Source organism: Petaurus breviceps, unplaced genomic scaffold (genome assembly GCF_028583685.1).
Source record: "Petaurus breviceps papuanus isolate PSGF00001 unplaced genomic scaffold, PetGlider_PUasm1.0 90778, whole genome shotgun sequence".
Classification (NCBI taxonomy): Eukaryota; Metazoa; Chordata; class Mammalia; order Diprotodontia; family Petauridae; genus Petaurus; species Petaurus breviceps.
In genome coordinates this window covers 5,382,155-5,399,321 of record NW_027187343.1, presented here as the reverse complement: position 1 = coordinate 5,399,321, position 17,167 = coordinate 5,382,155, and positions in this window count along the sequence as shown.

Here is a 17,167-nt window from a genome sequence, read left to right as displayed (position 1 = left end):
GCCAATGTAACCAAGATTAAGAGGGAGGTGGAAAATTGGGAAAGAATCTTTACAACCTATGTCTCTGACAAAGGACTCATTTCTAAAATATACAGAGAATTGAGTCAAATCTATAAGAATACAAGTCATTCCCCAATTGATAAATGGTCAAAGGACATGAACAGGCAATTTTCAGAGAAATTAAAGATATCTATAAGCACATGAAGAAATGCTCTAAATCACTATTGATTAGAGAAATGCAAATCAAAACAACTCTGAGGTACCACATCTCACAAGTCAGATTGGCTAAGATGGCACAACAGGAAAATGACAAATGCTGGAGAGAATGTGGGTAAATTGGAACACTAATACATTGCTGGTGGAGTTGTGAACTGATCCAGCCTTTCTGGAGAGCAATCTGGAATTATGCTCAAAGGGCTATAAATACTTTTATATCCTTTGATCCAGCAATACCACTCCTAGGATTGTATCCCAAAGAGATCATAGAAGTGGGAGGAATGCCCATATGTACAAAAATGTTTATAGCAGCTCTTTTTGTGGTGGCAAAGAATTAGAAATTAAGGGGGTGCCCATCAATTGGGGAATGGCTGAACAAGTTGTGGTATATGAATGTTATGGAATACTATTGTGCTATAAGAAACGAAGAGCAGAAGGTCTTCATATTTACCTGGAGAGGTTTATACGAACTAAAGCTGAGTGAGAAGAGTAGAGCCAGGAGAAATTTGTACGCAATTATATGCACAACATATGTGTGATGACCAACTTTGATAGACTGGACTCTTCTCAGCAATGCAGTGATATAAGTCAATCCCAAAAGACTCATGATGGAGAGAAATATGTGCATCCAGAGAAAGAACTAGAAAGAACACATTTCCAACACTCCAAGTCATCTCTTCTCCAGGCTAAACATCCACAGTTCCTTTGATAAATCTTTTTATAATGTGGTTTCAAGTCCCCCGGCCATTGAATAAACTCTAATAATCGATGTCCCTTCTATAATGCAATGCTGAGAAATGGGTACAATGCCCCCAGATGTAGCCTAATCAATCAGCATCATCTCTCTCACTCTGGACAACACACTTATTAAAACAACCAATAATCACATTAGCTTTTTTGACTGCTGCATATTTGGTTGATATTGAACTTGCAGTCTACTGAAATCCTTTAGTCCACATCTCATGAACTGTAACCTAGCCACATCTTGCCTTTCTCTCCTTTACCACTGATTATTTGTAACTAAATCCCTGTGAAATTTCATCTTGTTAGCTTCTGCTCACTATTTTAGCCTGTTGATATCTTTTTGGATCCTGGTTTAATCTATTAGCTGTTTACATATACCTTACATTTTTGCAAACTAATAAATAACAAGCAAAAAATATCTATTTACTCTGGGTCCTCTTCCAAATTCATTTGAAATTCCATTACCTTTGACTATGCTTTTTTTAAATTTATGTAACTGTACTTAATATGTATGTTGTTCTCATTGTGCTATCTCACCTTTTATCATTTTTGTATGTTTTTCCATATTTCTTTGTATTTTTTATAATTATTGTTTTAGGGTAACTTAATATCCCATTACTTCAATATGTCCTAATTTATTTAGTAATTGTTTGAAACGTGGAAGAACAATGTCATTTTTTTAAAAATACAGCTCAGGAATGCAGGACAAAGGATACCAATTCTACTCTATGCTTTCTGTATTGCTAAGTAAAGTTTCAGAGTTATCTCTATGAAATTAGTTCAAGCAATCAAGGACATGATGAGGTTCATAAAGGAATTTACTTACATCAACTCAAATGAAATATGAGCTTAGGGGAGCTCCTGTGGCGGAAAGAGTGGCAGAGTCAGAACAAAAGACTTGACCTGAGGGACTTATTGGACTGGGTGGAGCTAAGGGTCTGACTTGCAAAATAGCTGAAATATCCCTAAAGGTTATGCACTGCCTGAGAAAAGAGCCACAAACACTTTCTACAGGGAAGTCACTTAACAGCCTCAATTCAGTAGCAATATCTCAGTGGACAATCAGCTCCAGCAATGATAACTACCAATCAGCAGATGATAGCTACTCTGCAAGGAAGCAGCCTATGGAAACTTCAGAGGCAGAGGTATTGCACCAGGATGAAATTCTGCTATAAATGCCCATACTCAAGACCAGTGACCTGGGATTTTGTGGAAGATTATGCCTTTGTATGTATGGAAAGGGCTTGTCCATGTTAATTATTTGAGCATTTGGATTAATTACTTGGATAGAGAAGCAGCAGGGTATAGCGGATAGTCAGCCTCAGAGATTGGAGGAGCTTTCACATCTTATCTGTGACATATTATAGGTTGTGTTGTGTGATCTTTAGTGAGTCACTCAGCTTCTTAATGCTTCAGGCAACTCTTTAAGAATGTAAGATGCAGGAGTGTCTAGGTGGTGCAGTGAATAGAGCTCCCACCCTGGAGTCAGGAGGAACTGGGTTCGGATCCCGCCTCAGACACTTCACACACACACACACACACACACACACACACACACACACACACACACCTAGCCATGTGACCTTAGGTAAGTCACTTAACCTTAATTGCCCTCCAAAAAAGCAAAAAAAAAAAAAGAATGTAAGATGCAGAAAATGTGCTGGCCTCCATTGGTAGAGGGACTTTCATTTTCATCCAAGTATTCTCTGTATCAATTAAATCATAGGTCCAGTTCCTATCGCTAATTACCTGCATAATCAATTCTATTGAATGCCTTTTACTGATTATTTCATATGCCAAATTTGGTTTTTGGTTCAGACCATGAAAGAATACACTGGATTGTTGTTTGAGTCAGAGGTTTTGAATAAATCCTAACCCAAAGAATACTTTAAACCTAGGTATAGATTTCAGAGCTCCATATCAAGGGGGACTACGCATAAACTATTTCTAGATATTTTATCTTTTTTTGTTTATTAGTTCCTTTTTTCTACCTTTTCATTATATCTTTGGGCTACAGTCCTAGTAATAGGGACAATAATATAATCAGATCAAAGACTATGGGTCTGAGGGTATGACTAGTTTGACTCATATTCATTAATATGTTGCCAGGGAGGGGGGAAGGAAGGAAAGGAAAGGAAAAAGAAAAGGGAAGGAAAGGAACAAGGGAGGGAGAAAGAGAGGGAGGAAGAGAGGGAGGAAGGGAGGGAGGGGAAGAGGGAGGAAAAGAAAATAGTTAATATTTATAGAGTTTTAAGATATACATAGTGCTTTACATATATTATCTCATTTGACTTTCACAACTCTAGGAAGCAGATATTTTTATCCCCACTTTACACATAAGGAAACTGAGTCTAAGAAATGTTAAGTGACTTGACCAGGGTCACACAGCTAGTAAGTGTCTAAGGCAGGATTCAAACTCAGGTCTTCTAGACTCCAGATCCTAGCATTCTTTCTGGAGCCAGATGACCTCAGTACAAAGCTATTGCTTACTTACTTCCTGTGTAACATTGGGCTAATCATTATATCACTTAACCTCCCTGGGCCTAAGTTTCATCATCTATAAAATAAATGAGATGATCTCAAGATGGCTCCTTCCTGATCTAAATTCTAACAATAGCTCAAATTGAAGTCATGAAAGATTGCCTGGTAGAGGTCTTTGGGGGAATCTGTTTAAAATATTGGACAAAATGATTGGGAAAATTGAAGGATAGTGTATGTCTCACTGGTTTCTTTTAAAGTTCTCAGAAATGTCTGTTCTCTTATTTCTTAGCCAATCAGTCTTTTTTACTCTCATTTGGTGCTGTTTCTAAAGAAAAGGCCTGCTAAGTAAGCAAAAGTAAACCTCAGGCAAACCCTATCCAAATGATCACAGATTCAGAATACTTAACTCTAAATGAATGCGCTTCTACTGCAATTTCAAACTGTACTCATAACTTCTCAGGGAACATAACTACCGTGGAAAGAGAGTTACTCCTGTATTTCCATAAGAATGAAATACTTGTAAAGAGCACTCTTTTCAAGAGAGAGGCAGTGTGGTATAGTAGACAGAGCATTCTACCTCCAGTCAGGAAGATCAAGGTTCAGATCTCACCTGAGACCTTCAGCAGCCATGTGACCCTGGACAAATCTTTTCATTGCCTTGGCCTCAATTTTCTAATCTATAAAACAAGGAGCTTGGGCTTGATTCTAGTTTTAAAGCTGCGATCCACTGAGAGTAGAAAAAATATCTGATTTCCTTTTCTGGGTGAATGATAACTGAGAAGATGGACACTTAGAGAAAGAACCATCATTGTATCTAATAAATAGACTTAATGATACTTTTCAAACAAATTGAATTTTAAGCAGCATCCATTATTATGTGATCTGCAAATCCACTTACAATGTACAAGATGTCAGTGATTTCACATGTGTTTTTCACACAGAGGGAGTATATCATATCTTATGGCTATATTCTCCCTAACCCAGAGGAGAGCTGTTCTATAACAGCTCTCCCCCTTGGTCAGGATAGTCTAGAAGTCTGAGAAGTTACTTCCTCTGTCTTTGAAGAATTCACCAAAATAGAACAGAGTGGCAATTGCATGGCTTTGTAGCCTGGGCAAAGCCTTGCCAAGCACCACTAACACCTAACACCCCTCCTCAGGTCTTTCCAAAATGGAAGACCCTCTCTGGCTTACCTAAAGCCAAGGCTGACTCAAGCTTTGTCTGCTCAGCTGAAATTGGCAGCCTATAACTCTCTATTGTTGCATGTCCTAGGCCAGCCAGGAGTGCCAGCCATTCAACAGTCATCCTCCAACACCCAGACCCTGTGCACACATGCCTCTCAGTACTGGCTCATCTTTATCTTGTGGGGGGGGGGGAGAACGGGGGAGAGGACAACCCATTGGAAACAGAAGGAAAACACTTAAAAGCTCCCAGATCAGTGAATGCTACCCTCATTCATGGGGAAGAAAGATATGCAACTAAAAGAGGAGGAATCATTTAGCAGAAAACACCAGAGGTCAATGGGAGTCCCAGCTATGATACCTGCCATTTTTTCCCATCCCCTTGAGTGTGGTCCATGATAGGGATCTTTTGCTCATCTGCAACGTTAAAGGTGCATGAGCCCAGAGTTTCTATTTCATCTTGGCACCTTCTGGAGTTTAAATCTCTCCTGTCTTTGTATGTTTATATAGGCTTTGTGTATAGATGGATATTAGAACTTCTTACTCCTGAAAACTTGTTCTTCTCAGCAAGGGACCAGGTTTAGCAGATAAATTTTCTGATGCTAAAAACCCTACTCAAGGCAGAAACCTTCTCTTAAGTACTTTCTTCACTACTTCAAAGGATCCATGATTTTATTGCTATAGGACCCATCCAATGATCCAGATTCTGTCATATCCTATACCACTCTTATTGATTCACTCCCATAAATCCTCCATAGAGATCCACCCAACATGCTGAGTGCTTTCCTCTGAATTTCTTGATATTACGTGGATATCATGTGACCTATCCATTGACTATTCCTTGTTCTTATTATATGACTAGTCTACATCTCTCTGATCATATCTGCTTTTCTATGGTCATGGCATCTACTTCTTCATTGGTAGTGTGCTTATATGTGTTTATCATATATCTCTCTATTGGCCTGTGGATGACTTAAGACTTCAATTCTTCCCATACTATAGTATTCCATAAATAATGTAGAATTTTATATTCTGCAAATAATTAGAGTCACAAATAGAATTTTTAAAAGAGGAATAATGTGATGGGTTTTTTCCAGACATTAACTTACATATAATTTTTAGTCATGATATATAGTTATATATATGTATATATATATGTATGTATATGTGTGTGTGTTTTAGTGTGTGTGTGTGTGTGTGTGTAATATACCCATTTATTTGTGCTCACCCAATCAACTACTTGGGTCTAAAGTTTGTAGAATTGTAGATTTAGATCTACAAGGGACATTAAAGATCATTGAATGTAATTTCATTTTATAGATGAGAAAACTGAGGCCCAAAGTAGTTTACTCATTTGCATAGGGTCATACAACTAGCTAGTAACTCTCTAAAATGGAGTTTTAACTCAAGACTTTTGGAATCCAGATCCAGTGATCTACCCACTACACTACAATGTCCCTAAATTAAACCTAAAACCAAAGGAAAGAGCCCTAGTTTGGGGTCAGAAAATGGGTTCAAATCTCACCTCTGCTCCATATTACCTATGTGACTTTGCACAAGTCACCTAATCTCATTCATTTTCTCATTTGAAAAATTAGGAGGTATTAAATTAGATAGCTTCTAAGGTCCCTTCTAGCTCAAAATCTATGAAACTATTAGCCTAGAAGATCCTTTTGGCTACCATCAGTCAAAGAAGCCTTAGGCTGTCTTGAACCATAAGCACAAAAGAAAGGAAGGAAGGAAGGAAGGAAGGAAGGAAGGAAGGAAGGAAGGAAGAAAGGAGGGAGGGAGGGAGGAAGGGAGGAAGGAGGGAAGGAGGGAGGGAGGGAGGGAAGGAAGGAAGGAAGGGTACTGGATTCTTGGTCTTGCCCAGTTTAAACCCTGATGTTTTCAGCAAGACTAGCAGAACCCTGAACCAAGTGAAAAGGCTTTATTTCCTTGTCTTGAATTAGTTTTAAATTATTTTACAAAGTACCCCCCATCTCACTCAGGGAAAATTTTTATTTTTTTAAATTTTATTATTATTGTTGTTTTTGTTGCCACCTAAAGAGGCAGAGCAAAGAGTGCTAAGATCACTTAAAAACATTCTTAAGAAGGGGTGGGATGTTTGTGGGCTTCTATTTATTATTTCTTATTCATAAGGCTAGTTCAAATCCTGAAAATAAGCATCAAGAAGCCACATTGAAACAACTGTACAGTTTTGTCCATGGAAATTCCATAAGCCTTGTCATGTTAACTGGGTTCTAACTGTAATGGCTTCATTGGGTGCTCAGCCACATTTTAATTCCGTGTAATAGCTCTGCGCTGGGCGGGAATAGGAAAACTGGTAGCCAAGAGGACTTACAGTAAGTCAACATGTTTGTTGATCCTGGAACAGTAGCTTAAGCCAGAGGACAGGAATCAACTGCCCAGCAGAAAGGAAGAGGGCAGTGCAGGGAGAGGGAGGGATGGAGGCCAGAAATACATGGATCGTCACTATAATCTTCTCCTCTTGGTGAGTGTTTGAGTTCCTCATCATGTGTTTTTGAGAATACAAAGTAATCAGTGTTCAAAATGCTCCCATGTATCCTCGGCTTTACAAGGGGGAATTTTAGGTGGCAAAAACGAAGGCCTGCTCGCAATTAAATTTCCCATCACTTGGCACTCAACAAAGGGCAAGGGGGACTTTTTCTAAAATGTTTCATTTGTCAGCCCAGAATTTCCATGTAGCCTTTTGAGTAGGGGAGGGACCTGTTTTAAAATAACTTTAGGTCAGGTCATTTCAATATCAAATAAGCAAGGAATACTGAACCACTCTTGTGGTGGAAAGACCAACTCTGTAGTTAGAAGACATAAGTTCAAAGCTAACCTCTGACACTTTAGTACCTGTATAACTATGGACAAGTTGACTTACTTCCACAGTTTTCTCATCTGTAAAATGGACCTCTGAGGCCCCTTTCAGTGCCACCTCTATCTAGAAACGTGCTGGTGAATTAACAGCTGACTCTCTGGGGAAAATGTATGCATGACACACTTTTTAATTTAATTTACATTATTAACATTTTTTCCCATGACTTCCCAAAGTCGAGACTATAAACAAAATAATAAATCAAGTCCTGATGGGTAATGTTTGCCAATTTCTAATGCAAACACTTACCCTGAAAGTTTAACACTTAGGTCTTGTAAGCCAATATTAGCCAACTCTAGTACAACACTGTTCCTGTCCATAAGTAAGTGGGGAAGAGCAATGTGCTAGCATCATACTCTCATAAATTTATGGATGGAAAGAACCCTAGAAGAAGAACCCTACAGATGCTCGTTTTATTTCTAAAGTTCAGAATAAAATAAATATATTTTTAAAAAGAAGATATAGTCCAACCTTCTCATTTTATAGTTGAGATAGCGGAGACCTAGAGAGGTTGTGACAATAATCATAATCAGAGTTATAACTAGCATTATAGAATGCTTTAAAGGGGCAGCTAGGTGGCATAGTAGATAGAGCACTGGGCTTGGAATCAGGAAGACTCATCTTCCTGAGTTCAAATCTGGCCTCAGATACTTACTAACTGTGTGACCCTGGGCAAGTCACTTAACCTCAGTTTCCTTATCTGTAAAATGAGTTGGAGAAGGAAATGACAAACCACACCTGTATCTTTGCCAAGAAATCCCAAAATGGGGTCATGAAGAGTCGGACACAACTGGAATGACAACAAAAAAGCAACAGAGTGCTTTGAAGTTTGTAAAGCCCTTTACAAATATTATCTTATCTTCATAACAATCCTGGGAGGTAATTACTGTTATCTCCATTTTACAGAGGAGGAAACTGAGGCAGACAAATTTAACCTTGCCCAGGGTCACACAGTTAGTAAGAGTCATAGCCTAGATTTGAACTCATGTCTTCCTGACTCCAGGTTCAATGCTCTATACATTGGGCCACCAGTTCCCCAAAAGCCACAGAGGTAGTAAGCAGTAGAAGCAGTATCTGAGCTCAGGGCTCTCTTAGGACAAATCCCACAACACCTCATACAAGTCTTTGTTTCCAATATGACCATTAATTAAATGTGTGACCTTGAACAAGTCATTTCCCTTTTTTTTTTTACTTTTTGGAGGGGAGAGGGCAGGGCAATTGGAGTTAAGTGACTTGCCCAGGGTCACTCGGCTAGTAAGTGTGTCAAGTGTCTGAGGCTAGATTTGAACTCAGGTCCTCCTGACACCAGGGCCAGTGCTCTATTCACTGAGCCACTTAGCCACCCCTATTTTCCCTTTCTTAGCCTTAGTTTTGACATCTGTAAAATGAGGATTTTTTTGAGGATCTCTAATGTCCCTTTTAGGTTTAATCCCTGTGAGCCCAAGATCTTATAAAGAAATGGAAACAGCATCAGTCCAAGAATTAAAAGACCTGGATTTTAGTCCCAATTTTGATAGTATCAACTGTTAGACTTTGGAAAAGTCATTAGCCTCTCCCAGCCTCATTTTTCTCTTCCAAAAAACAAGGGTGTTGGACCAGTAAATCTCAAACCCTTCATTTTGGAACTGGGCTATTTTCAGTAATCGCCTCTCATACACACCTCCCAAGGCACATTACGCAGCTCTTTGTTCTTTTGATGAATATGTAATTGCTTTAATATGTTTTTGTGAAGAGGAAACAGAAATTTAGATAGTAGTAATGCAAATAGATTAGTGACAGAAAAAAACAAACAAACATGCAGTTTGAGTTTGAGATGGAGCTGGAACTAGGATGAGATGACTGGGGATTTGTCTCAGGGTGCCAACATCTGAGTGAGTGAGTGTGTGTGTGTGTGTATATGTGTGTGTGTGTGTGTGCGTGTGTGGTGTGTGTGTGAGATTTCTTCCCATAGCAACCATTTCCCATGCACCTAACCACACAATCTTCTATGTGGTACAACCAATGCTGAGGTCCCATCCTCAGAGTTCTAGCACTCCTAGGGCCCACTTCCTCCCCCCCAACCCTCATAGCCCAGACTTGCTAAGAGATGAACTTCCCCCTCTCATACTATGGCTATTCCCCTGAATCTATTGGTCCTACGCTCTCTTAGCTTCCCTTCATACAATTCAATTTTTCCCTGGGTTCTATTATTACCAGTCTGAGACCACTAGATTAAAAGAAACCAGAGTGGACACTAGGATATAAGTGGAGAAATCACCAAATTTTGAGTCAGAGGACATGGATTCCAATCTTAGCCTTGATCTATATTGGCTTTGGGGGGCAGCTAGTGGCACAATGGATAGAGCTCTGGCCCAGTGGATAGACCACTGTCAAGACGACCTGAATTCAAATCCAGCTTCAGACACTGGATACTTACTAATTATGTGACCCTGGGCAAGTCATTTAACCCCAATTGCCAAAAAAGAAAAAGATATAAATTGCCTTCAGGACATTATGCTAATCTCTTTGGTTCTCAGTTTCCTCCCTTGTAAAATGGACAGGCAGAGGGGGAGGAGGACTAGATGAGAACTTCTTTTGGGGTATGGAACAATTAGGTGGTGCAGTGGTTAGAGCACTGGACTTGGAGTCAAGGAGACTCATCTGAGTTCAAATCTGGCTTCAGACACTACCTGTGTTATCCTGGGTAAGTCATATAACCCAGTTTGCCTCATTTTCCTCACCTGTAAAATGAACTGGAGAAGAAAATGGCAAACCACTCCAGTATCTCTGTGAGAAAAAACCCAAATGGGGTCACAAAGAGTGGACGTGACTGAAGAATGACTCAACAGCAACAGGCATCCTTGGACCCAATCCCCTCCCTTCCTGGGGCTCACTATGTTGATGTCAGACTTAGTGTAAACAGCCAATTGACTTGGCCCACTGCATCTCAGGTCTCCTGAACTCAAGTAATCCACCAGCCTCAGCCTCGCCAGTAGTAGAGACATGCACCATCATACCTGGCCTCTATAACTTTGCAGATGGAGAAACTAAGCCAAGAGAGGTTGAAATGACTCTCCAAGGTCCAAATATCCTCAGACTTGCTAACCAAAGCTCTTGCCACTGTTCCACTCTCCTTCCTCTTCCCCTTCCTTTCCATCCGAGTGTGGAATTGGGATATTGTGTATATGAAGCCTTTGATTTTCCAGAGAATCACATTTGTGTGTGTGTGTGTGTGTGTGTGTGTGTGTGTGTGTGTGGACAAAACTGAAAACCAGACAGGTGATAGAGACCTCTCCTTTCAATTTAGATGAAAGGTTTTGGTTGAATTAGCAAAGGCACTGGTAGCCCCATTGTTATTTATATAGAGCTGGCTAGCACTAGCAGGGAAAGAGTCAAAGAGAGAAAATATAACAAATAGAAAAGTCAAGATGGAAGAAAAAAGAAATGGGCAAGACTGAAAGCGTTACTAGAAACGTTCATATCTTTTTGGTTGTGTCTAAAAAAGATCACTTGGGCAGCCCAGAGTATTCCATACGGTACAGGAGTCTCTTCAGTGATTGGCAGAGTCACTAGTTGCAAAGAGCTTTGGGGGAGCCCACTTTCAAGTGGACATGAACTTAACTGGTACTTGTCTGGAGCTGGAGATGGGTTATGTCAAACATGTGCTATGGATCGCTACCAAGGTTTCACAATGTCATACATCTCTGGACAGCTGAGCCTAGCTAAGATTGCAGTCACCAGGCCTCCGTAGGGGGAAAACAGCTGCTGAGGGCTCCTGGGCCTGCTTGATTCACCCTTGATAAGCCAGATATTAAGTTCTTTGTTCTTCCTACAGCAGGTGGAATATTTATGCCATGTAAGGAAAGTGGCCATGGAAGAGCTTCCAACACTGACTATGGCATTAATGAATGAATGACTCACTCCCTTCTACCACAGGAACGCAAATGAACTAGGAACCTTGGTAGATAAAGCTTCTCTTAATGTGTAGGCTAAAGTCAATGCTATAATAAATTTTCTGGACCAGTCTCAGACACTTAACACACACAAAAAAAACTAACCATGTGACCTTGGGCAAGTCACTTACCCCACAATTGCCCTCCAAAAAGCAAAGAAAAATTTTTTTAATAAATAAATAAATTTACTGGAGTACTCAAGAATGTGAATACACAAGGTATGCAAGATCTTTGAGAGCAGAGACTTTCTTTTTTTTTTAACTTTTTGGTTTTTGTGGGGTTTTTTTTGTTTTGAGGCTGTCTTTCACTTTTCTTTATATCCCTGGCACTTAGTGCCTGGCACATGGTATTTAATAAATGTTTATTGACTGACTGACATTAAACCCTTTGCACAAGATAGAAACGTTTCTTTTCACTTATGTTGTCTGAATACAGACTGAAGCATACTGTTTCTCTTTCTTCTTTCCTTTTTCTTCTTTCTTTCCTTCCTTTTTTCTTCCTTCTTTCCTTTCTTTTTCTTTCTTTCTTGAGTTTTCTTGTACAAAATGACTAATATGGAAATGTTTTATACAGTTGCATATGTATAACCTGTATCAGATTACTTACCATCTCAGGGAGGGAGGGATAGAATTTGGAACTCAAAACTTTTTTTTTTTAATGTTAAAATTGTTTTTATATGTAATTGGGTAAAATATTGCTAAGAAAAGAAATATTGCAAAAAAAATTTTTAAAAAGAAAAGAAATATTTGCTTTCCCTATAATAGAATTGGCATTGAAGATCTAGTCATATGGAGAAGAAAAATTTAGGGTTGAAGAAAGAATGTGGATCTCTGTTACCGCCAAGGTAGTTAAAACCAGTATTTGCCTGGTGACCTGTAAGGATAATCTACACTTTGCCTCTTTTAAGGAGTGGGAGTGGAGGAAGGAGAGCAATAGCGGACTGAAACTCAGTTTAGCTATCTGGCTTCATTGATAATCCGCTAAACCTGTTAGGGTCTGGGGTGCACTGCTCTCTGGAAAGGAGCTATGGTGATAGGAAGACAGTCCTGATTCCCTAAACTTCCAGCCGTCAATATGCATCGCATATGTTCATATCATATTCCATGAATCCCCTTGAAACTTGCCCATACTAACTAATCTCTCTTCACTAAAGTCACTCTAACATAGGAGTCAATTATTTTTCAGAAGTATCATGCCAACAGTTCCTGGTCATCTTCAAGGGGAGGGAGTGGGGATGGTGACAGCTTTCATCTAGTACCTCTCGTAAATGATTTACCCAATGAACTCCTACAATCTTCCAGGCAGAATTATCTTCCAAGGGATGAGACACTCATATGCATGCCTGACTGATTGGCATAGTCAAGCCTATATGTATAGCCACTAAAGCTATGAAGGGGAAGAAATGGAAACATTTTGGAGGGGAAATCCTATTTTTTTGTTTTTTTGAATCAACTTTTTGCATTTTTTTCTGAAATAGGGAGAAAATTCCAATTCGATGTTCATTTAATTTCTACTATGTTATGGTACTGGCTAGGTACTAGATATACGAAGATGAAATATGGCTTAGGCTCTGCCCCAAAGGAGTTTACAGTCTAATAGTTGGAACACAGCATGTACACTGATAAGTATGATATAATGGGGGTTGTGTTAGGAGCAAAGAAGAGATCTTTGCAAAGTGTTCTGGAAAACTTAGGTGAGAGAGATCTTTTTAAGCTGGAGAGATGAGGAAAGGCTTCATGAGCTGGTCTTTGAGGGAGGAGAAAGATTCCAGCAGGAGGAAGGAATGATGTCCATGATCAGGATCAATAGGAAGTGTCTGGAGGGTTACCCATGAGCACGCACAGAAGAAGGAATTTATAGGATGAAATCAGGGAATAGGGCCAATACTGGTTGAAATGCAGATAGTATTGAGTGGCAGGCTACTACTGTGATTGGTAAAGCATTATCAGAATCACTAGAGCAAAACATGAAGGAGTGGAGTTGTGAAATGAGGTCAGAAAGATAGGTGGGAGAGCAGAAAGTGGAGGTACCTAAATACCTGACTAAAGTGTTTGGATTTTGTCCTGGAGAGTAACATCAGTCAAACACTTATCAAGTTCTTATTATGAGTTAGATACTGTTCTTGGTTCTGGGATTACAAAGACAAAAGTAAAATTGTCCTAGGGTGTTAACAATCTAGTAAGGGGAGACAGTATATGTGTGTGGATATGGATGGATGGATATGTATGTATGTATGTGTTTATGTATGTGTATGTCTGTCTATATGTGTGTGTGTGTGTATAAAGTAGATATGAAGTTAATATAAGATAATCAGGTTCTGCAGTAGCAGGTAGGGAATCAGAAAAGGCTTTATGTAGAAAGTGACACTTGAACTGAGCCTTGGACATAACTAAGATTTGGACATGGGGAGGGAGTATATTCCAGGCATGGTGGACAGACAGCACAAACATATGGAGGTGGGATGCCATGTTTGAAGAAAAGTAAGAGAATCATTCTGGCTGAGCTATATGTGGTGAAAAAAGAGTAATGTATAATAATGCTGGGAAGGAAGGATGCGACCAGGATGTGAAGGACTTTAAATATCAATCAGATGAATTTATATAGTATTTCATCCTACAGGATCAGAACTTTGCATTAGGAAAATTATTTTGGCAGCTGTATGTAGATGGATTAGAGAAGTGAGAAAATGTAGGCAGACAGACCAGCTATAAGGGGAAGAAGGGAAACAAACATTTAATAAGTGCCTACTATGTGCCAAATACTGTGTTGATTGCTTTACAGATATTGTCTCATGGATCTTCATATTAATTAATTTGATTATCAAACTAAATGCTGCAGAAATGAGATGAGGAGGACCTGAACTAGAAGGGTGCTACTGTTAACAGTAAGAAAGGGATGAAAGGAAGCCATATTGTGAAGTTATAGTTGTCGGGATTTGGCAATTGATGGGAAAGAAGAGTCAAAGGGAAAGGGAAGAGTCAAAGATGATTCTAAGGTCATAGGGAATATGATGGGTTGTACAGAAATAGGGGAGTCAGGAGGAAATGGAGATTTAAGGGGCAAAGATGAGAAATTCCATTTTGGAAGTTATGGTGGGGCATCCAGGCGGAAATGTCCAGCAGGGCACTGAAAATGTAGGATTCCATTCAGGAGGGCTTGGGGCTTGCGATACAGATTTGGATGTCTTCTGCTTAGAGAGGAGGAGAGGGAAAGAGAGGTAAGACAAAGAAAGAGGAGGATGAAGAGAAAAGGGGCAAGGAAAGAAGAGGGAAAGGAGCAAGCACATATTAAGCATCTGTGATGTACTAGATGCTGTTCTAAGCACTTTACAAGTACATGATTTGATTCTTACCACCTTGTGAGATAGGTGCTATTATCACCATTTTACACTTCATGAAACTGAGGCAGATGAAGGTGATGTGACTTGATCAACAAGTAAGTGCCTGAGACTGGATTTGAACTGATCTTCCTGACTCTGGGGCTAGTGCTGTATCCACTGTCACCTCACTGCTCCGAGGGGAGGGAAAAGGGGAGGAAAGGAGAGAATGGGGCAAGAAAAAGGAGAGGCAACTGGAGCAGTAGTGGGAGAAACTCCCATTTTCCCCCCAAGTTATGGCAACTTAAAACATCCCCAAAGAAATATTCCAATGATCTATAAGCTCTTAGTATCTCCATGGTAGCCATAGAGTTTCTTCTGCAGCTATACATGCACCTGGATGTACCCCTTGAACTCAACTTATGAGCTATCTTTTATACAAATGCCTTAGAAGGGCTGGCTAGGTGGCACAGTGAATAGAGCACCAGCTCTGGAGTCAGGAGGACCTGAGTTCAAATCCAGCCTCAGAAACTTAACACTTACTAGTTGTGTGACCTTGGGCAAGTCATTTAATCCCAATTGCCCTGCCTTCCCCCCTCCAAAAAAGAAAAAAAATGTCATAGGTGCTGGTCTATACCCTCACCCCTTTCATCACTTTCATCAGTAGATAGAAGTGGTTATTGTGCCAGGCCGGGAGACAGGAATATTCAAAATCTGCCCTCAGACACTTATTAACTGTGTGATCCTGGGCAATTCACTTAACCCTGTTTGCCTCAGTTTCTTCAACTGTAAAATAAGATGGAGAAGGAAATGGTAAAGTACTCCAGTATCTCTGCCAAGACTTAAACCCACAAAAAGAGGTCATAAAGAGTCAGATACAGCTGAAAAAATGACTTATCAACAATTCTTAATTCCCAAGTCTAATGCTCTTTCCATTTCCATATTTTATAATAATTCTTTCTGTCACTTAACCCCAATTGCCCTACCTTCCCCCCTCCAAAAGGCAAAAAAATAAAAATAAATAAATATAATAATTCTTTCCATATGGTCATATTTAATGAGAATAATAATGAAATTTACAGAATACTCTAAAGTTTGCAGAGAATCCTCTATAAGTTGTCTCATTTGATCCTCACCGTAACCTTCTCTGAAGGAAGCACATCTTACAGATGAGGAAACTGAGGTTCAGAGTGATTTAGTGACTGATGTCACAGTCAGGTCTTTCTGACTCAAAATTTCTAACTCAAAGTCTAGCATCCCATCTCACGCACTTTAATTCCATTGTATCAGTGTTCAGATTTTTCAAAAAGTCCCCCCCCTCTAATTTTCACATTCATTTCAATCCTATCTAATTTATCCTTTATCTATCTCCATAGGACCTAGTTCAGTACTTTGTTTCCAAGGGACAGTCAATAATATTAAATTATATTCCTGTTGTTGAATAATGTAGAGGCAAAAAAAAAAAAAGGCATCACACCCTCTGATTATAAACTGCTCTGAAAGCCCCAAACAGTATGGTACCGAGTATGGGACCTATTACTGCCATCAGGTTAGCAGCTCAAGGTCACTAGAGCAATGATTCCCAACCCCAGGTTCCTGAGATCCCTGGGAATAGAGGAGTGTCTGCAATTTTCCCCGGAGGGTGTCTGGAAATTTTCAAAAAAACTTCTCAAATTTAATTTTAATCCATTTGGATGTTTAAATCTGGACAGCTACCAAAAAAAAAACCATATCTGGAGTCTGCATATGGGATGGGAAAAGAGTTCAATGAGTGAATCTATCCAGACTCATGTTGGGAAAATGTACTAGTGTGTATGTACTTAGTTTTTGTATCAGTTTATACCATATAGCCCTTGAGTAAACAGGGAGGAATTGATGGCACCAAAAACTTTAGGATGCACTGCACTAATAGACTTTTGGAAACACTCTCCTTCATACTGATTGTTGACTCCACAACTTACTTAGTGTGATTTGGCAAGTAATTTGGCTTTTCTGAGCCTCATTTTCCTCATCTGCAAAACAGGGACAAGAATCACCTGGCCTATTTGCTTCACAAAGTCTTTGTGAGGGTTAAACAATGTAATGTATGCAAAGTGTTTTGTTACTATAAAGTGCTGGGTGTATTAGCGAGAATTATGAAGCAGTACAGCATAGCCAAAAGATATCTTGGGTTTAGAGTCAGAGAAGAGGGTTCAAATCCCAAGGTCACAAGGTGACCTTGGGCAATTCTCCCTGGAGTTTAGTTTCCTCATATGTGAAGTTGGGTACATACTCTTAAGTGACCTTTAAGGGTCCTTCTGGCTCTAAATATATCATCCCATGATAACTTTTGTTGAAAAGGATTCATCTCCCTTCCCCTCTAAATGAAAGAGGGAGGAAGGAAGGAAGGAAGGAAGGAAGGAAGGAAGGA